This window comes from Asparagus officinalis, chromosome 6 (assembly GCF_001876935.1).
Source record: "Asparagus officinalis chromosome 6, Aspof.V1, whole genome shotgun sequence".
NCBI classification, from domain to species: Eukaryota; Viridiplantae; Streptophyta; class Magnoliopsida; order Asparagales; family Asparagaceae; genus Asparagus; species Asparagus officinalis.
The window spans coordinates 76565396-76587451 of NC_033799.1; the positions used below are offsets into that span (position 1 = coordinate 76565396).

Sequence of the window (22056 nt, forward strand, 5' to 3'; positions counted from 1 at the left end):
CAAATGTGTTAATGCACGAAAAGAAGCTTTCCAAACTCATGGTTTTCTTCTTTATGAAATGTTTTCATTAGAAGGACATCAAATTTTCACTCCTTAGAAAATCTAATTTTCGTGGGGACCGCTTAAGGTAGAATTAGAGTAGTGTGGAGTATTTTCTATCTTGACATGTGTCTCTTTAGCACTATAAACTATTGAAGTCTGAATAAAACGTTTCATCTATGCCTTTAAATAAGTGCACATAAACACCAAGTTATTGTTAACAATTTGATTAGATAACTATTAATTTATTAATTTAATTAGAGTTACATAATTAATTTTTTTAATTTTTTTTAAACCACTCTAGATGAGATATAAACGTTATACGCAGCTAACAAGCACTAAAAAAAATTTAATGTTTAATTATAATCTTATACTATTACAAATCTAATGTTTAATATAGTTTTATACTATTATAATCTAATTGAAGTTGCATTATTACATAAATATCAATTCCCACAGTATATTAAAACATCATACACTTAATAATCTAATACTATTATAACAATTGATTTAATTGTTTAACAAACTAAAGAATAGTTATAGTATAGTATAAACCTTTAATTAATGTGATTTAATAAGATTGAGAGTTATGATAATAGAGTAAATTGGTTAATTTTTCATAAAAGATGAAGGGTGTTTCTGGCAAATGAAAGTTTTTCTAATACTCCCTCTTTTAATACTCCCTCTTTTAAAGGGAGAATGATAAGACGTTTTTCGATATAAATTTAATCCGTAAGGGATAACTTCATATGTGCTGGGGAATTTTGGACTCAATGATATCGATATAAGAAAGAAAATTAAGTACATATTTCATTTCATCTAGTATTTAGAAGGTGTCAATGATAAGTAACCTACTTAATCTACTCTTAAAACAACCTTAAAGACTTTTATGAACATCTCAAAATTTTATTAGTTTGACTATTATTAACAACAGGCTCGCTATACCGTTCGCTCATTTCCCTCTTCAAGTAGGTCAGTCAAAATATGTTGTCTTCATCATAATAAAATAAAATATTTTCCATAAAAAAGGTGATAAGAACAAATTTAAGACCTTTTCTGGTGCTTTAATTGTACGCAACTCCCCCACACTGATTTTGACAGAAGGCGTGGTTACTTCATACTCCAAACAATTGAAAACTAGCAAGCTCCCCAAAAAAGTCATGAACAAGAGCATGCTTCAGTCACGCTAAACAAAATTCAGGTGAAGGGAGTTCAGCTGCAACGGCAGAGCATAAATTATTACGGAACACTGCTCATGAAAGTGTGACTGTAAAGCAGTTCGGAGATCTCAGCCGCGGTACAGCTTAAAACACCAGTACAGCTTAAAAACACCTGCTGTTCTTGGTATGGGGTTTAAAACACCCTGCTCACATACAAAGATGTTATGGCAATGTTTACACTCACAATTATCATTTTTATAGGATTAATTGCAGCTATACCGCATACGCGGTAGTAGGATGCAGAACATAGAGTCGCCATTCATTCATTATCTTTATAGGTACTGTATAAGGGATGCACGGTCATCATTTATAAAGCGAGCACAAAGTTGCCCGGCGATATACTCTAAAATATCAGCCTTTGCAACGTATTAATGTCACGTAAAGCCCAATTTTCAAACGAAACAGCCAAACAACATATCACAAGAAGTTCTTTTCCATCAGCCGTAGCAAAATAATCATGAATACCCAAATTTTCAAACGAACAAGTTCCATGCCATCTCGCTGAACTAATACTATGGAAAAATATATATATATTGTTAGACGTACAACTATCTATATATTTCAAACAAACCCTGACCTTTGTCGAAAGGAAGCACGTAGAACCTAAAGGCAGTGATTTTGCGTTCATATTTGACAACTCCCCTTTCCTTCCACTGAAAACTACTATTTTCTGCAAAAAGAAGTGATGCTTACCAAACGAGGCCTCACACACTCTTCCCATTCCTGCATACAGTTGAAGGAAAAGAGTTACTAAAAAGAAGACCTAACATAAATATTGAAAGGGAAGGTTAAAGTTCATATATTTCAAATTTTTAATGGATGAAGCTTAACAATGAGTCAACCGGACTTTAAAAAACAACAGCATACCTCTTTTTTTCAATTTCATATACAGAAAAAAATTAAGGGGAATAATATATGAAAGGCGAGACTGAAAATATGATGCCAGCTCCCTGTAGCTTCATATAAAAAATTGAATTTGACATCAACCTAAGCAGGAAGGCAGTAGCAATGACTATAACTGGATATACAACGTAAAAGCACAAATAATTCATCATCAGGGTCCAGCGCAACAGACAGCTAACTGGATGAACTTACGACCACTACGGATTCACGATTTTCTTAAAAAGCGGGAGGCAAACCTCAACGATGATCAAAGCAAATACGCCAAATAGCTTGAACTAGGCCAAACAACGAGTTAGACTGATTGCAAACTGGATAATCTGATACCTGTATAGCTTCTGGATTCTGAACACAGTAAAGACTGCATCTTCAACATCATAGTGACAAACTAGTACAAAAACTTTTGTCAGATAATGCTCCTAAACTCAGTAGGAATATTTCCCAACCACATTACATCAACACCCAATTGTCAAACAATAGATAATCCAAAGGACGAGATAATTCGAAGGACTGGATTCATCAGAAATACCCAATTTTGGAATTCTGCATACTAGAGAAAAGTTTCAAGTACACCCCGACTCATGGCATTAAATGTGCACCAAAAGAATGTAAGCTCTTAGATCATTTGATTTTTGGATTCGTGCACAGATCCAAGGTTTGATAGGAATTAGGTGCACATTTATTGCTATGAACCGTCCCATTAGATAATCTCTCGTGCATACACACAGTTCAAGTTGTACATATCTTTATTACTTCCAGATTAGCCATAAATTGGACCAGGCTCAGAACATCTTCAAAAAACCAAGAAGATACCTCTTACATAATTTGCTAGCTTGCCAGTAAAAATTAGTTTTAAGTTTTTTAAGACCCTTCTGTTGCGACTTCCAACTTCCTTAAATTTCCTTATCAGTTTCATCGACAACCAAAGGTTAGCCACAATAATGTACTGTACAACTATGGGTATGTTTGAATATCATTTTGTTGTTATGTTTTTCTGAAAAAACACAACACCATGGTGTTTTTCTTCGCAATCGTTTCAAAACAACAGCGTGAATTTATTTTTGTCAAAACACCAGCGTGAATTTATTTTAACTCTTTTCATACATATATTATAATATTATTTCATATTATTAAAAAATATATTATATAAAAATAGTGCTGACATAATATATTATAATAATATATCACACTATAATATAATATATTATATTAAAATATAAATAGTAATTGTTAAGTTTTATTAATACTTTATTTAATATAATATATTTTATTATAATATAATAAATTAAATAAAACTAATATTGTTATAGCATGCAAAATAGTTTAAGTGTTGGTCCCATTAGGTGATGAGACATGTCCCACCCCGTGACTAATCAGCCGCATTCACAGAGGGACGACTTGAGCAGCTCCAACGGTCAATCCAACAAGCCGACAACTTGTGAAACCGACCGAAAAGGCGGTATTTGTCCATAGGATCGAGACGAAAAACATCCTCACCACTCTAATCCATTTCCTATTGCCATTCGACCCTTCCAAGTCGATAAATTGCGAGGCCGACTAAAAAGGCAGTAATTGTCAGCCTCCAACAAGACGAGTCGGGCGACAGTGTGTCCTCAAGCCCCCCGCCAATAGTCGATTGCTATCACCTTACATGTGTCGTCAAGAATCATCATTGCTTTAGCCCCAATAGTCGTTATGACTCATCGGACCTCGTTAGCACTATGCGCCTCCTGTCACTCTCACATTAAACGCCTGGGTGACTCAACCCTTCAACGATCGACACATGTAAAATAGATGATGACTAGGCCGCCAGCTTGACTCGGCCAAAGTTACATATTTGCCTTTCTGACCTACTATAATAGGTAACTGTCTAAGGATAAATGAACGGGCTCCTAAGCAATTCTGAACAATTTTTTTACTTTATCTCTTACTTCTCCACTTAAGCTCAAATACTGACTTGATCGTCAGAGGAACCACCGAAGATCCCAACTCTGGCCTCTCACGAGTTCTTCATATGCAGGATAGAACATCTGGCACAATAATCAACCATCTGAGAAAGCTTGAGGACCCTAACACCCCCATAATCTACATATAAACCCCATGTTCGATAACCGACATCAACAAATATATATCTTTTTGAAATGAATAAAATTAATATATTATTATAAGGTTTTATATTATTATAAAATAATTAATATATTAAAGTATAAAAAATTTATAATATAATAAATATATTAACTAATATTATTAATTACATTAACTATACTATAACATTTACTACATTAACTATAATATAACATTTAATAACATAATAGATTACTAGTTTCGTAATAGAAAACTACATAATATATAGTTTTACTTTATAAAGACAATCTTCAAAATCAATGAATCATTATAGTCATATCTCTTGTTTCCTTTTTTTGTTATTTCTCCCTTACTTTTCTAGTTTTGATTTGTCATAACTATATGTCACTAGCTAACAGAGAACCTAATTCTTCTTCATAAAATTCATTCTTTTTATTTGTGATTTGACCATTGTGTTAACCCAGACTTACAGATTATCAAGACTACTTGCCAATTGTTGTCCTATTCATAGCCAGAAAATGTCTAACATTCTAACGATAATATGGCTAAACTCTAGACCACCTATTACTAAGCCAACTCTCAGGTAACTATTCTCTCTTAGGACCACTCAAATCTCCCCCACAATGTTTAAAAGAAAGAGATGAACTATAAACAAGAACTTAAAATGGCTCTTCATTAATTTTAACATTAAATTAGACATAATCTTAGCTAGAGAGGTGAGGGAAAGTTCTCCTAAAGATTGAAGAAAATACCTTCAAGCCTTCAAAATGCGTGAGATTGAACTGCTCTGATACCAATTTTGGTCAATATCCGCAGATACTATAAACAAACACATATTCAAACTATTCAAGAGAGTGTTGAGAGATTAAGGAGAGCAAAGAGAATAGAAATTATCCAAAGAACAACACTTCTCCATCCATTCATTCACTTCTATTTATAGAAGTGTTTAGGTACATAATAATTGCATACACTTTATACCTCAAAATAAAAGGAATCAAAAGTACAATAATTTACATAACTTTTATAATGACTTAACATAAAACTAAACATTTTGTACATGATAAGAAAAAGAAAAAAAGAAAAAGATGATTTGATAGCTATCATTTACAAATGACCGAAATTAGTTATTCAAGTTGCAAATCTATAACTTTTATCAATATTTACAATAATGCTTATACTAGAGATGTTTATTGATGTTTAATGCTTTTGTTCATCACCAATAGAGGCACCTTCATGGTCATAAAATCTTGGATCAAGAGTTGCTAATTCCATATTTATTACCTCTGTTATTAAATCACTTAAATTTGTAAGAATATCTGGTAGCTTTTAATCTCCATATCTAAATTTCAAAGCTTCTTTTAAAACTTTGCGATGGACTTTTAAAAATAAATCTTCCTTTAAAGGCATGTTATCATTATGATCACAATTTATTTTTAAATAATTTAAGAATACAATTCTTAATCCGCCAGTCCAATATTCTCCTCTTCTTATAGCTTCTTTTTTTAATACTAAACATCCAATCAAATTAAAAATTTGACTTTCTTCCCAATCAAATCCTTCTTTAAAAGTGAGCTTCGGGATGTCCGGTTATTAGTTTCTATAAAAACCATACTCAAAATGAATGGCAAATTTCACCTTCTATTTGAACTGTACAAAGTGAAACTATTTCTATTTCAACTCCTTTAATTAATGGATTCATTCCCCGAATTACATCTCTTATTACTCTTGAAAAATACTTGTAGTGAGAAAATGACCCTCTATCAATCATGATCTTTCTAACTGTTCCTCTTTCTATGTAATATGCAACTCTATGTATCAATTAATTCTTGTTTTAAGATTTTCCTGAGGTTCACATTCTCTAAAATAAAATGTTAAATATAGTACTGAACTTACATCATAACAACATAGTCCTACATTTCTAAAAGAGTATAAAGCTAGCTTATTGCTCTTTTCTTCAATAATACTAATTATGTCTGCTGACAGTTGATTAATTTGTTTTATTAACCATTTTCTATATTCTAAGCTTTGTAGGGTCCATAATTCAAACTTTTTAATAAAATCCCAAAATTCTCTATCTTTTATTAGCTCACTCGTTTCTTTTACATAATCTTGAATTTTCCTTTTAAGCTCTTCCATTTTTTCTCTTTCTATTATTTCTTTTAATTTTAACTTTTGATTTTCTTCTTCTAATTCTTTTACCTTTAATCCCAGTCAATTTATAACATTTCAAAGCCGATAGCTACAAAATTTGCCAATTGTAAACTAAATATCATTGAAATATTGTAAAGTCTGATCACTGATTCCTGAATTTCTCCAAATAGCTATAGCTCTGAAGAGTTCCTCAAATGCTTTTACGTGTAACCACGAAATCTTATAAAGAATTAAAATAACCAATAGATCTCCTTCTTGAACATGTATTGTTTTTTTAGTATAATTGATTACATGTAATTTTACTTCAGTATCATTCATACCATAAGATCTCTCCAGTAAAAGCATTATTGTGAATATTAATAAAAGTTATTGATTGACAGCTTGAACAACCAATTTCGGTCATCTATAAAGATTAACTATCAAAACATCTTTTTCTTTTTGCTTTTTTATCACGTAGAAAATCTTTAATTTTACATCAAGTCGTTATAAAAGCTATGTAAATTATTGTACTTTTGATTCCTTTTCTTTTTGAGGTATAAAATATATATAATTATTATGTACCTAAAACACTTTCATAAATAGAAGTGAATGAATAAATAAAGATGTGTGATTCTTTGGATAATTTCTATTCTCTTTCTCTATTTGCTCTCTTTGAATCTCTCAACATTCTCTTGAATAACTTAAAATCTATGTTCATTTATATTATCTGCATATATTGACAAAAAATGGTATATTAAAATCTATATAATACTCTATGTTATATTTAACATAACATAATATTATTTTTTGGTAATACAATTACATTACATTACATTGTATTATATTAAGTTATATAATATTATACTATATTATGTTATATTACATTACATTACATTATATTATATTACATTACATTGTATCATATTATGTTACATTATATTATACTATATTATGTTATATTACATTACATTATATTATATTATATTAAACAATATATTACCAGGATTTAGATCCTCTCCATTATAAGAGCGTTGTGGAGAGATCACTATATTATCACAACCATTAATTATCTAGTTAATAGTTATGATTTTTTTAGTGCAAAATTGGAATAAGTGCAATACATGGTGATATGATGTCATATTTAGAATAAATCCCAATCACCTCCAAAATAATCAATGATTTTGATCAAAAGTAGCGGTCCCTCCACTGCGTTTTTGCAGTGGAGAGGATCCTAATCCATATTACCAAAGTTAAGACATGTTACCAAACCCAAAACACCTTAAACACCTAAATAGGTGTTTTGAGATAAGTGTTTTGAGTTTAAGTATTCTATTTTTGTTTTTGGTCATAAGTGTTCCAGTTTTTTCATGAAAACACCATGGTTGCCAAGCTCCCTTTAATTTTCTGAGGTGAGCTTCTTGACCTTTACACTTCTTGTCTCCTCCCTTTCATCCACCTGCAAGATATTCTTGAAAGATAATTTCACGAGACTAGAAAGTTGTTGCTGTTACAATAGGAAAATGACATTCTAGGTTACTTAAATGCTGCGTTTTGGGTGTTGTATTCGTGTCAGACACGGTGAATTCACTGCGGAGAAGCCATGGACATGTGTGGTTCAAAGCAAAACCCGACTACCCCATTACTTATTAACCTTAAACTAGCTCATTGGTATGTCATGCTCAAAACCAATAGCTATTTGAACCCAAAAATCGAAACCTATTACTTAAAAGTCTGAAAAATACCATTGTATCCCATGTGATCAAACCAAACTTCTGTTGTTAAATCTTAATCGTTCCTTTGATTTAACTTGATTCTTAATTGTTATAGATGGTAAAATAAACATATACATGTTTTAGGTATTGTTGTAGATGACAAAATAAGAGAAAATCAACTAAGATGACGTGGTCATGTACAACATAGACCTCTTACTACACCTGTTAGAAAAAGTGATAGTATTATAGTTAATAGGACTAGGAGATCTAAATGTAGACTTCAAATAACTTGATTAAAAGCTATTAAAAAGGACATGATTATGATTAACTTAACGCAGGAGATGTCCCATAATAGAATGGAATGGAATGATAGCATTCATGTAGCCGACCCCAAACATTTGGAATAAAGGCTTTGATATTGTTATAATTCAATATTTTATCTAATGTGTAAGTGTTTATGAACCCTCGATCCCGCCTTTTACATATTTTCCTTGTCTGTGCCCGTGTCCGCACCCAGACACATGTATCCATGCAACTTAGATGACATTTTTCTAGCAAGGGATAGCCATGTTTCATTTATTATAAAGCAAATAACCTAACCAAATAGTTGTGGGATGACACAATTTTCCTTTCATAATATCCTAACTACTCCAAATACTCCTGAAACTAGAGCGCATATATCAATTATGCATATCTTTTCATAAAAGTGAAGGATTCCCTAAACAATACTTATTAAAAAAACATCATTGTTTTTGGCACTAAGTAGTTCCTTTTTCCAATCCTCAATAGCTTTAGCAACAATGCTATCACAAATTCTTGAAACTCATTTGACATAAGTTGTGTTCACCTCATCCTGTACCTAGCTCAATACTATGATTATAAAGGGTACTTTGGATATCAAGTTAAATAACACACAATTTTCTAATTTATTTATTTATATTATAAAAGAAGCATATAAATGTCCTAAGAATTTTATTTAATAGCACATGCGTTTTCCATTATTTGGATATGAAAATTGGATGAATAGATTCTAACAATTGCAATAGAAGTCATTTTCAAACAAATGAATGTGCACAATCTAATAGTGGAATTGATGTATAATAAATTAGCACTTAGCACCTAAATGCTGCTTGTTGCATATCCTACGCTCAAATGTTTCTAACGAGCGCTCTAGCATAATACAATACGCTAATCCTTCTTTTCCTAATGATTTGCTTCAACAATGTACTCATGGTAGTCATTGATAGCCAAACAAGTGAAATTAGTTACAAATATTCCTCGTACGTTGTTCCTTAACCAGAAATGGTATAAAGATCTTTTACACATTTGATATTTGAAAAAAGAATTCAAAAATCTAATAGTATTATAAATGTGTGTTAGTATGTTAAAATATTTCTTCCAAAAAAACCCTAAAACACGCATACATAAAACACATGCATGCATAAATCATAAATCATATCCCTTCAACATACGTACATACATAACATGATAAAGACAATAATAAACAGAAATCTACCAATCTCAATCTCAGATCTCAAATAAATAAGAAAATTATAGAAAATGAAGATAAAGTTTACATGTCTATCAAAGTGTGAGCTCAAGCTTCGGCGTCTTGTGTCGTGGCTCAACAACCTCCATGTGAAATTTTACTGTTTGAAATATACTAATATAAAGTTATGCTTGCCGTTATAACTCTCTGACATGCTTCATCTACAACACAATCACCATTCCCTCTTAGCTATCAAATATATGAGTCCTTCTATAAGCAAAACCTAAAGAAATTCCTATCTCATTGCAACCTAAATTTACAGCTATTATTGATCTCTATGTAACTTATTTATTATTACTATGCAAGCAAAAGGAAATCAAACAGGAATGCATTTAGTAGGTGAAAATAGGTTTTATTGGTAAAGTATTTATTTATTCCATTTACTGAAAAAATTATGTTTAAGCAACATAAATTTTTGGAGAAAATTATGCCCGAGTTTCACGGGACATTGACTGAATATATTATTTAACATTTCAAATTATTAGACATTTTTATTAATGGTAGTATTATTAGACATTTTCATTAAGGAAAAACGGTTATGGAATCAAATAAGCTTACCAAATAAGAATAAGTAGAGAGAACAGAAACGTTTAAATAATGGAAATATTATTTGGCGTTTCATTACCAAAAAAATCGGTTATGGGTCAAATACCATATAAATCTATTCCATACAATTTTAATCTTACCAAAGAAAAAGAATAGAGAGCAAAGGATGAAGAAGCAAAAAAATCGATTCAAAGAGGTTAGTAAAAAATATTTATTTTAAAGATATTATGGTACTTTTCCATAGATAAATTAAAAAATATCAAATGGCTTGAATATATGAGAAGATATTATAAGAATTTTCTTGATTCTTACCTAAAATAAAACTGTATGTCTAATCATTCATTAAATCATAGTAAGTTCATAAGATAGTAAATTCAAGCGCAAATTCTCTCAATAGTAGGTGCATATTCGATTTATTAGATATAAGTAGATGCATGTATTTATTTATTTATTTATTTTTATTTAATAAACTTAATGCTAAATTTTAAGAAATGTACAACATTAAGTATTTGCTTAAAATTAGCAGATCTTGCCAAGAATTCTTGAAGATAAATCTCTCTACCATGCACTACTTATATATATTTTCCTGCGTAAGCATAGCTCTCATGGTGTTACACTTGTTTTCATGTAGACGAGTGTTCAAATTTTAATTCATTGTTTACTTATAATTACTTTAGTTACAAATTTATATTAATTTTATGTAATTGTTGTGTCCATATGTATGTCATCATTCATAGTAAGTTCATAAGTTAGTAAATTCAACTGTACAGACTCTCTCAATAGTAGGCGCGTATTCAATTTATTATATATCAATAGGTGTATTTATTTATTTATTTTAATAAACTTAATGCTAAATGTTAAGAAATGTCCAACACTAAATATTTGCTTAAAATCAACAGATCGCGCCAAGAATTCTTGAAAATAAGTCTCTCTACCATGCATTTATACCTGTTTTTCTATGTAAGCTTAGCTCTCATAGTGTTGCACTTAATTTCATGTAGAGGATTGTTCAAAAATTTAATTCATTAATTCCTTATGATTACTTTAGTTACAAATTTATATTAATTTTATGTAATTGTTGTGATCATTTGTATGTCATCAACATAATGAACATCCACTTGTCCTAATGCATGATGCATATAGATTGTAAAGTAACTCACACATTCTCAACTCTCATCATGAATTAGTACGTGCCCATAGATAATAACAACAACTACAACAATAACAGAATCTAAGTGTGATTTAAAGTCAATTTTTATTTGATTTGATTTATTTATTTCTTATTCTTAATGTTATTGTTTGTTCTTTTTCTAAGATGAAGGATGTCATCTAAATCAAGATGGATTTAAAGACCAATCACACATCCTAATCCGAGAGTTAAAAGATTTATCAAAAGTAATGGAGCATAAAAGTTTGCATTATAGAATTTTGTAGACTCCTTTAAAGATGGAGATGAGAAGATGCAGAAGTTGATTCTAATTGATGAAGAGGTGATGTGTACATTGTTATTATTCCATATAGTTTGACCTTAGCATAGTGACTTGATTTTTTTCCATCATGCCATTTGCGGGGAATACTTATCCCAACAATTATATTTAATAAGCTGATAGAAAAGTTTAAGGTTCTATTGATAAAGGGAGAAACATATACTATTACAAAGGGAGAAGTAAAGCCTTCAAATTTGAAAATTCCAACAATCAATCCAGATAAGGAGTTAGCTCTAACATCAAAGACAATTGTTCGAGAAAACAAAACCTTTATAACGTTGGAGAACTTGAAACCAACATTCTTTCATTTAAAGACTTGCTTCTGGATTTGATGATGGCAAAAACACTTTTGATAATATCAAAAATAAATTTTATGGTATAAAGGTCTGTACATCTTTTTGTATATATATATATATATATATATATATATAAGCTTCGTAATGACTATGAAGCCAATATTTGTCAATCCCACCCTCAAAAGAAGAAAAGTATTAATCATGAATAAAGAGTAAGAATTTAACATTGCTATCTACTACTATGTACGAATTATTGGGAAAAACTAATATTTTTTATTTTTTAAAGGATTGACCAACTATTAGTGATATTATGGGGTGCTTTAGCGGAAATTGAAGGATCTTTGGAGGATTTGAAATATGTGAAACCCATATAAGCTTCGTAATGACTATGAAGCCAATATTTGTCAATCCCACCCTCAAAAGAAGAAAAGTATTAATCATGAATAAAGAGTAAGAATTTAACATTGCTATCTACTACTATGTACGAATTATTGGGAAAAACTAATATTTTTTATTTTTTAAAGGATTGACCAACTATTAGTGATATTATGGGGTGCTTTAGCGGAAATTGAAGGATCTTTGGAGGATTTGAAATATGTGAAACCCATTGCTACATTGTTAAACATAATTGAAGGTTGTTATTTAGGTAAGAAGAAAATATAACAAGTATGGTTTTAAAATGATTAAAATATCATTTAATTTTATCTTAGGTTTATTATTAGGTGAGCTTCAATTGTCTACGAAGCCATCAACTCTTGTGATTGTGAATCCTAATGTTCCACATACAGAAAGTATCATTGCAATATGCACTTACGATCTACATATAAACATGAAAATAGGTACACGTGCATCAAACATGAACCACACTAGTTAAAATAAAAATCACCAACACCAATATTTCTCTTTTAAGGAAAGACCTGATGATATTCTCCCATATAGCATGAAATAAATTAAGCATGTACTGAAAATATGCCACCATTATCATGATAAAAAATCACCAAAACAAATTATTATTGCTACCTTTGAATCTAATACATACTTTCTCGGGAAAATTCATTGTCAAAATATTTTATGATGGTTGATTATTCTCACAGGTTCTTCTACTATCATGTTGTCCGGGGTTCACATTTAAGATATAACAAGGGATAAAAAGCCTGACAATTGAATACACCAACCCCAATTCTATTATACACAGGAATGCACGCTAAAAAGAATATGCAAACAAAAAAAAAAGTTATCACGTGTGAACATTTTCTAGGAAATTAAACAAAAAGGGTGTGTTTGACTAGAAGTAGTTGTGGCAAAAATGCGATTACAACTTGTAGCTCCAACTTTTGTTGTTAGGACTTGGAAACACTCTTCAAATTGAATGGAACAACAAGCTCCCCTATTTTGGCCTATTTAGTTTTTGCAACAACCTTTTGGTGTTGCAATAATACTCAACAAAACATGTATGTCGAGATTTGGAGGTAACTCAAACATGGAACTCTAACTACTCCTGCACAAACACACTAAAAGGAGGAAGTCAACTATCAAACCCGCTGGACCATTTGGGATAACACAACTCAAATTCAATATTTTCAATGCACCCCAAGAGAACAAACATAATCAATTCATTTGTAGCTTACGTAAATGAAAAGCATCAGTACGTCACAAAAATTTTGCATCAAAATTCAACAACCTTACCCCCTACCCTCAGCGCATCCCCCTGCTGCTGTTGAGGATGGACCCTAGCGTGCCGAGAACAGCAAACGCCAGCAACGGGCTGACGTCCAGCGTGTCAAACACCGGCGGGATAATGTTCCTGAACAAATTCAAGTAGGGATCGCAGAGGATCCCTAGATGGCGGACAGCGGGCTGCGCCTGTCCGGGATGATTAGGGAACAGCTGAGCAAGAACCTGACCATGAGCACCCCGTGTGAGATGTCGAGGCCTTGGCCATGACCGGAGGCGACGAACGGTGGAGGGGCGGGGTGTTGAGGTAAGCCGTGGGGCGGTCGCGGAGGGCGGATAGAGAGGGGGCCGGAGAGCGAGAGGCGTGGGAGACTTGGGAAGGGGGAGGGTTGGAGCGACGCGGTGGAGGAGGAGCCTGGCGAGGGCGAAGAGGAGGCTAGGGTTCGGAGTGGAGGAGAAGCGAGAAGAGCGGGTCGCTTAGGATTGGGGATTTGCAGGGACGGGTTTGCGGGCTTGAGGCAGGGCTAGGGTTCGGAGGGCAGAGGCAGACGGGAAGGCGGGGAAGTGGCGAACGGATTAGGGAAGCGGATGAAGGCGGCGGAAGGGAGGGGACGGCGAGGTGGGCGGGGGCGAGAGGACGGGGGAGGAGGAGGAGATTCAGGGCGGAGGAGACGTGGCGCGCGCAAATTACATTGGAGGAAGCGTCTGAGAGCTAGCAGAGAGGAGAGGTTTGGGGGGGTAGAAAGAGAGAGAGAGAGACGAGAGAGAGAGATAAAGCGGAGATATTAAAGGAGAAAATTTGTGCGAAGGCCCCAGAAAATAAACCCGCACTGTTCACGTGTTGTTTAGCCCAAAAAAGATCTAACAAAATATGGTCCAGCCCAAAAAGCCCATATCTATGTATGTTTATTTTCCGAAATTATCCTCTTCATACGATAAATACGAGGCGACGGCAAAAATGGACAAAAAAAAAAAAAAAAAAAAGGGTTCTCTATTAATGCTCTCTCTCATCTTCTATTATCTATTTTATCATTTACCCTCTTTTATGACATTAGAGTTTTGTTCTTCAAGTTTTTAACAACCCTTCTTGTCCTAAAAATTCCCTCAATTGCTCCTCGTAACTTTCCTTCATATTAATGGCCGCCAATGGCCTCATTTGCATGGTGCCCTCAGCCGAGAAAGCTGTATTCTCAATGTTAAATTCTACAACGAGCCATTTTAAACTGAAATTGGATGCGTCTGAAATACTGGAAGTTCTTCAGAATGCTTTATCGTTAATGTATAAATCTGAGAGACACCCGGATCTGAGTTTTGTAATTGAGAGTGAAGATGATTTGAAGTGTATGGTGGAGCATAATCGAAATATTGGTTGTATGGAGAATTCATACGCAAACTATTGTTGATATAGAGGGTTCTACTTCTCGGGAAAAAAAAAGCATAAAGTTCTAACTAAAATGTAAGTAATCATTAACCTTTTATTAAAACTAGGTTTTGTGTGATGTAAGCTTTGAGCTTTTAGGTTTCATACTATAGACACATCATAAATGTTAACTTTAATCGTTACATATTAACTATTATTGTCGTTTGTTAACTATCACAGCTATCTGCTAACTTTCACATGAACCAGTTAACTATTCCTATCATCTGTCAATTATCACAGTTATCTGTTAACTTTCACATGAACCTATTAACTCTTCATGTCGTCTGTTAACTATCACGGTGACATGTTAACTCTCATATGAACCTATTAATCTTCACGATCACATGTTAATTTTATAGTTGATTTGAATCTGATTGGTTTCTCAATTTGTACAACGGTGATACTTCTTTGAATTTAGAATATAATCATATTGCTCTAAGAAGTACTCCTGATTCAGACAGTATCCCAAGTGATTATCCATCTAGTGAGAATATAATGAGATCAGATGACATTCTCAACAACACTTCCATCATTTCACAACGGTGGCACATAGGATTAGCCGAAAATGGTCAACAATTTGAAAGCGTAAATAAATTAAGACTAGCTTTGCAACACTATTCTATGGCAAAAAAATTTAATTATGAATTTGCAAAAAATAAACCCAAACATATTCAAGTTTTTTATTGATATAAGGAAACATATGGATGCCCTTGGATGTTGTTTGTCTCTCCTGTTAAAAATAAAAAAATAATTTCTATTAAAAAGATTATGTACGAGCACAGTTGTGGACAATATAGTAACTTGTTAGGTAGATCACGGGCATCTCATAAATTCATAATAGCCTAATTACAACCCGTGTTAAAGGTTTGGCCCAGAATCTGCTCCAATTGATGTGCAAAAGGTGTTTCTCGCTCAGTATGGATTGAGGATTGGCTACAGTAAGATATAGTGGTGGTAAAGAAAGAGCACAAGAGGAATTGTATGGTGATAATTATGAGTCTTACGATCAACTAAAATGGTAAAAGTTACAGATTTGTTACTAAATATACAAATTTTTATAGCAGACACTTAAAGTACAATGTTAGATGTTGGTTTACTCAGCAATATATTACTTTACAGGTTGGATATTACTTGTCATGGATACTTGCTAACTTTCACCTTCGGTCGTTAATTATAAGTGAATTCTGTTAACTATAAACAGTGTCTATCGGTTATCATAGTTAGATGTTAACTTTATAAAATATTTGTTATTTTTGATCAAATGTATATTTATTAAATTGATATTTCTTGAAACTTATGTATAGGTATGAGCACATGGTAAAGGAAACAAATCCAGGCAGCTACATTTGCATTGAATAGAATGAATGGAGGTTCACAAGACTCTTCATTTGTTATGCTGCTTGCATCAATGGTTTCTTAAATGGATGTAGACCTCTATTATTTTTGGATGAGATATTTTTGAATGACAGATACAAATGCATACTCCTTAGTGCCATAGCATATGATGGAGATTAAGGGATATTTCCACTAGCTTACTGCATAATGAGATCAGAAAAATTTAGCTAATTGGAGATGGTTCCTATAAGGGTTGTGGTCCATATTATATGAAAGGTCTAACCCATATAATCCAATCCACCAATTAGTTATAATTTTTGATGTCGACAAGAGAATTCGAGAAACTATGAAAGAATATTTTCCTGAAGTAATTCATTCAAGATGTTTCTATATTTGGTTGAAAACTTTATATTAAAGCTAAAAGAGTTGGGAATAAAGTCAAACTCAAGTGTTAGGGAATTTGCCCTGATTTGCTTATTACAGATACACTAAGGCGTAATGAAATGATTATATAAAAGAAATTTATGAGATATCTCCAACAGCATATGACATTGCAATTAAGTATTCTCCAGAGCAGTGGGCAATCTTATTCTTCCCTGAAATTAGGTGTTGTTGATGTCAGTTATCAAACAAGAGGTTATCTGAGAGTTTGTGGAGTGATTAGGGGTCCTCTAGCTCCTCCTGATGAAAGGTTCTGGGGCTTGTTGTTCTTCCCTACATATGAAAGAACTCTTAAGAGGGCGAAGTTGGGTTCCTCGTTTGTTCCTCCAATGATCAAGTCAGTAGATGATCTTGAGTGGAGAAATATATAATTAACTCTTGGTTATGTAAAAAAAACCAGAGAGCTACCTCATGCAAATGCCGCTTCTTTTATTATGGATCTTGAGGGGCAAGAAGGTAACTTGAGCCGAGTCCAGCTAGGCAGTTGAGTCGGCAGACATGTGCTACATGTTGGTTGCTGAAGAAGGTGAGTCACCTGGTCATTTATTGCAGGAATGACAACATGTGTTTTGGTGTTGATTGGGTCCGATTAGCCATAAAGACTATAGGGGCTAGGGTAATAATGATGTTACTAGGACAGTTAATGCGAGAGTAGTTGGCTGGCGAGGAATTCGAGATAACTATCATTTTTTGACTCATCAGGTCCAGGGCCAAGAGGTACCGCCTTTTGACTCGGCTACGTGAGATGTCAGCTGAACAGTGAGCTGAGTCATGTCACTTAAGGAATCAATTGAGGGGTTGGCCGAGTAGTACTGCTTTTTTACTCGATCACATGAGATGTCGGCCAATCAAGTCGGCTGCGCTGAGCCAGATGTGTAGGCGTCTAAAAATGCCTATAGGTGTCCGCACACAGCTCGAGACGGAGAGAAGACAACAAACGTCGTTATCCGAGTCTAAGAGGATTATCTGTCGCTGACAAGCGCATGAAGCGAAACGAAGAGTCAATCAGCTCGCGCGCATCAATCAACGCGCGCCCAACAATCAACTCGCGCGCGTCGGTCAAAACGCGCGCGTCGGTAAACTCGCGCGGAACGTACGAGTCAACAAGACGATCAAATACGCAAAACGGTGGAAAATACAAGTCCCGGAAGAGCCGGAAAACACAAAAAATCAGCGAAGCCAAACTCCCAGCGCACCGCGCAGGACGGACCAAACCGACCCGCGCCCGTACGGGTCGGATCCGTCCGACCCGCGCAAGCGCGGGTCAGATTCGCCCCCACGCGCTGTTTCGACCCATGTTCGGTTTTTGACAGTTTTTGACGGTTTTTCTCGGGATTTATTCGTTCCTGAGCATCCAAACTGATCTGATATCATCCCCAAACGTTGTTAATCAGTTATTAACTGAATATAAGAAGGAATCATTCATTCTCATCCGAAACCCCCCGAACCGAAGCCTATAAATACAGGCCTAGGGCTCATTTCACAGGGGTGGAATTATTATAAAGAGGACGAGGTGCTACCGGATTAAGGAGTCAAAGTAGCACGAATTTCAGCAAGGGTTGATAGATCTTAGCGAGTTTTTCAGCATAAAGAAGGAGAGTTCGAGAGATCCGAAGCCCGTTTCCTCCATTTCCTTGAGATCAGGCTTGGTCTTGATCTCGAGAAGAGTGCTGATTTCACTTGGTCGATCTCAGCACTTCAAATCAAATACTTCCTCCACGAAGGTGAAGCTCTGCTGAATTTTCCATCAACCGGATCCGATCCATAGGCGGTCCACGGATAAACCCCGGCACAGGCAAAGATCCGACCCGCGCCCGTACGGGTCGGATCCGTCCGACCCGCGCAAGCGCGGGTCAGATTCGCCCCCACGCGCTGTTTCGACCCATGTTCGGTTTTTGACAGTTTTTGACGGTTTTTCTCGGGATTTATTCGTTCCTGAGCATCCAAACTGATCTGATATCATCCCCAAACGTTGTTAATCAGTTATTAACTGAATATAAGAAGGAATCATTCATTCTCATCCGAAACCCCCCGAACCGAAGCCTATAAATACAGGCCTAGGGCTCATTTCACAGGGGTGGAATTATTATAAAGAGGACGAGGTGCTACCGGATTAAGGAGTCAAAGTAGCACGAATTTCAGCAAGGGTTGATAGATCTTAGCGAGTTTTTCAGCATAAAGAAGGAGAGTTCGAGAGATCCGAAGCCCGTTTCCTCCATTTCCTTGAGATCAGGCTTGGTCTTGATCTCGAGAAGAGTGCTGATTTCACTTGGTCGATCTCAGCACTTCAAATCAAATACTTCCTCCACGAAGGTGAAGCTCTGCTGAATTTTCCATCAACCGGATCCGATCCATAGGCGGTCCACGGATAAACCCCGGCATAGACAAAGATCCCACGCAAAATAAATACTAATAAATAGGATCTGTGTGTAGTTTGAAGGAGATTGTAATTTTTATTTTCATTGTGTAAATGTCTTATAAAAAGACCGATCTTTTTGAACTCGTTGTAACAATCAAAGTTGTAATGAGTTATACAATGAAGAAAACCATTTTCTACCCAAACACGCTGGCGACCACAGTAGGAGCCAACAGCTTCGCTACCGAAGCTGTCGTGTCGCAACCTCAGATCTGCATCCCGGTTGAAGAAGTGGTCGAATACGAGTTTGACCAACTGAAGTTCGAGGAGTATCTGTCCTCCTCCTCCTCCAGATCTTCCGCCTCTCGCAAGCGCGGGAAGATCAACGCCCCCGTTGCTATGGTAGCTACACCTTGCAACGCCCCTTCGGCCTCCAACAAGGTCGGATTTGTAGATCTAAACTCCTCCTCAATTAGGGAGTTGAGTACTGAAGGCGCGCCTACTTTATCGAAAAGAGCTCGCCAAAGGCAGCGCCAACGCCGCGCGCGTCAACTTGCTAAGGCTTTAGAGCCAGTTGACGGGATTTGTTACGAAGCGGATCTGAAGTCCAGAAGATGCCAACCCCCTCAACAGCCAACAAATGGCTTTTTCTCCAAGCCAACGATAAATGAATGGGTCCGCGTCAAAAGGATTGTTCAACGTTTGAAGAACGGATCCTAAAACGTTGTGCGTTGCTTGCGCACGCGCGAATTCTTATGCAGAAAGCACAAAAGATGCAGAAGAAGGACATAGTTGGGAAACAACCAAGACTGCATCAAACTTGGAGGCCAAAGTCCGAAATAGCGGCCAAAAAGATCAAAAAATGCGGGTCACCCAGATCCGACCCTCCAGCTCGTGGGTCACCCAGATCCGACCCTCCAGCTCGCGGGTCACTCAAATCCGACCCTCCAAACGCGGTGCGGTTGTGTGGTCCGTCCGTGCGGCGGTGCGCTGAAGTGTGTGAGCGTTCGCTGGATTGTTTTGTGTTTTGCCGGGGCTCGGTTCCGGACTGTGTGAGTGTTGTACACGGTTTTGGCGTGATTTGATGCGTCGTTGTTGACACTCGTCGGTCCGCGAGGCGAGTTTACCGACGACGCCGAGAGTGGTTGACCGACGCGCCGAGTTGGATTGGTTGAGCGCGCGTGTGATGTGATGCGCGCGGAGGGCTTGATTGATCTGCGTTCGTCGGTTGCGGCGCGTTCGATGGCGGCTTATGTCAGCGCAGATAAGGTCCTGCTGTAGGACATCGATGAGACGGGACGTGTTGTTGTCTTGCATCGTCGCGTCTCGGAGCTGTGTGGCGGACACCGTATAGGCATGTAGTTTAGAGCGCCTAGCAGCAGTCTGGGCTCAGGAGCGCCAGGCCGACTTGATGTGAGCCGACGAATCTCATGTGGATCGAGGTAAGAGAAAGGCAGTGACTGACTTCGGGCCGAACGCCGGTCAGAGTTGATTGTCCAGTTAAGTGACATGGACTGGACAGGCTCACGATGTTGCGAGCTGAGCATCTCACGTAGCCGAGGTCAGAGGAAGGCGGTGACCTTCTTGGCCCGGTGGACCTGGAGTAGGTCAAAAAGTGGATATTATACGTCGAATTACCTCGCGCAGCGCAACGTACGTCGTCGAATGGTGAACTGTGTCCTAAGGTAAGCGATATTGAGTGTAACCGCTAGGCCGCGCTATAGTCTTTATGGGCTACTGAATCGGACCCAGATCCACGACCCGAAAACAAGCTGGTTGGTCATTCCTGCAATAGAAGTGACGCAAGGTGATCGACCGTTAGCTGTCAGCGACACGGCGCGAACAGTGGTGCACAGTGTCTGCCGACTCGCAGACTGGCGCTAGCGTGGACGTCGCGTCAGTTGAGCGGTGTTGTCGATTGCCGCCTGGCAGAGGGATGCCGATAAGTAAGAAAGAGAGGGCGGGCAGGGTGTTCGATGAGGGGAGAATGGTTAAGTGTTAGATAAAAAGGATTACGACACTGGATAGGTGTAAGCGCGGCAATAACGGGTAGATCCGGAGAGAGAAACGCCTTACATATGAAAGAAGCTCTTAAGAGCGAAGTTTGGGTTCCTCGTTTTGTTCGCTGCCAATGATCAAGTCAGTAGATGATCTTGAGTGGAGAATATATAACTTAACTCTTGGTTATGGTAAAAAAACGCAGAGACTACCTCATTGAAATGCCGGCTTTTTTATTATGGATCTTTGAGGGGCAAGAAGGTAAGCTTGAGCCGAACGTCCAGCTCAGCAGTTGAGTCGGTCAAAGGACATGTGCTACATGTTGGTTGCCTGGAAGAAGGTGAGTCACTGGTCATTTATTGGCAGGAATCGACAACATGTGTTTTGGTGTTGATTGGAGCTCCGACGATTAGCCATAAAGACTATAGGGCTAGGGTAAATAATGATGTTACTAGGCAGTTAATGGAGAGTAGTTGCTGGCGAGGACATCTCGAGATAACTATCATTTTTTTGACGTCATCAGGTCCGGGCAAGAGGTACCGCCTTTTGACGTCGGGCTAACGTGAGATGTCAGCTGACAAAGTGAGCTGAGTCATGTCACTTAAGGAATGCATTGAGGGGTTGGCGCGAGTAGTACTGCTTTTTTTCTCGATCAACCATGAGATGTCGGCCATCAAGTCGGCTGGCGCTGAGCAGATGTGTAGGCGTCTAAAATGGCCGTAATAGGTGTCCGACACGCTCGGAGACGGCAGAGAAGACAACAAACGTCGTTATCCGAGTCTAAGAGGATTATCTGTCGCTGACAAGCGCAGACGCGAAAGCGAAGAGTCAATCAGCTCGCGCGGCCGATCAATCAACGGCGCGCCAA

General features: G+C 36.3%; 1 long non-coding RNA gene across 1 annotated transcript; it reads right to left on the reverse strand.

Annotated features, from left to right (window-relative positions):
* Positions 1675-13734, reverse strand: LOC109844843. The gene is made up of 2 exons (XR_002248140.1): positions 13646-13734; positions 1675-1982 (listed from the first exon to the last, which is right to left on the reverse strand). It is a non-coding gene; the product is annotated as an uncharacterized LOC109844843 (long non-coding RNA).